Raw genomic sequence first — 247 nt, 5'->3', positions numbered from 1 at the left:
GACTAACTGGTTAGCCAAGCGAAACGTTAATGAGCTCTCATGCGAAAGATCAGACCTGCCCAGACAGGGTAGTACATAATAGATATAGGCAGACCCCAAAAGTCAGAACACAACAGCAAATGCTACATCGCCAGCCATTTTAACATTATATTTTCCCAAGCGAAAACGAAATGGCACTATATGTGCTTGAGTGCTGTACGCAAACACGAAACAGCTATACTGTTATGAATGGCGGGCATGAAAGAGC

The sequence above is a fragment of the Drosophila nasuta genome, chromosome 4, assembly GCF_023558535.2.
Source record: "Drosophila nasuta strain 15112-1781.00 chromosome 4, ASM2355853v1, whole genome shotgun sequence".
Lineage (NCBI taxonomy): Eukaryota > Metazoa > Arthropoda > Insecta > Diptera > Drosophilidae > Drosophila > Drosophila nasuta.
This window is presented reverse-complemented; position numbering follows the sequence as displayed.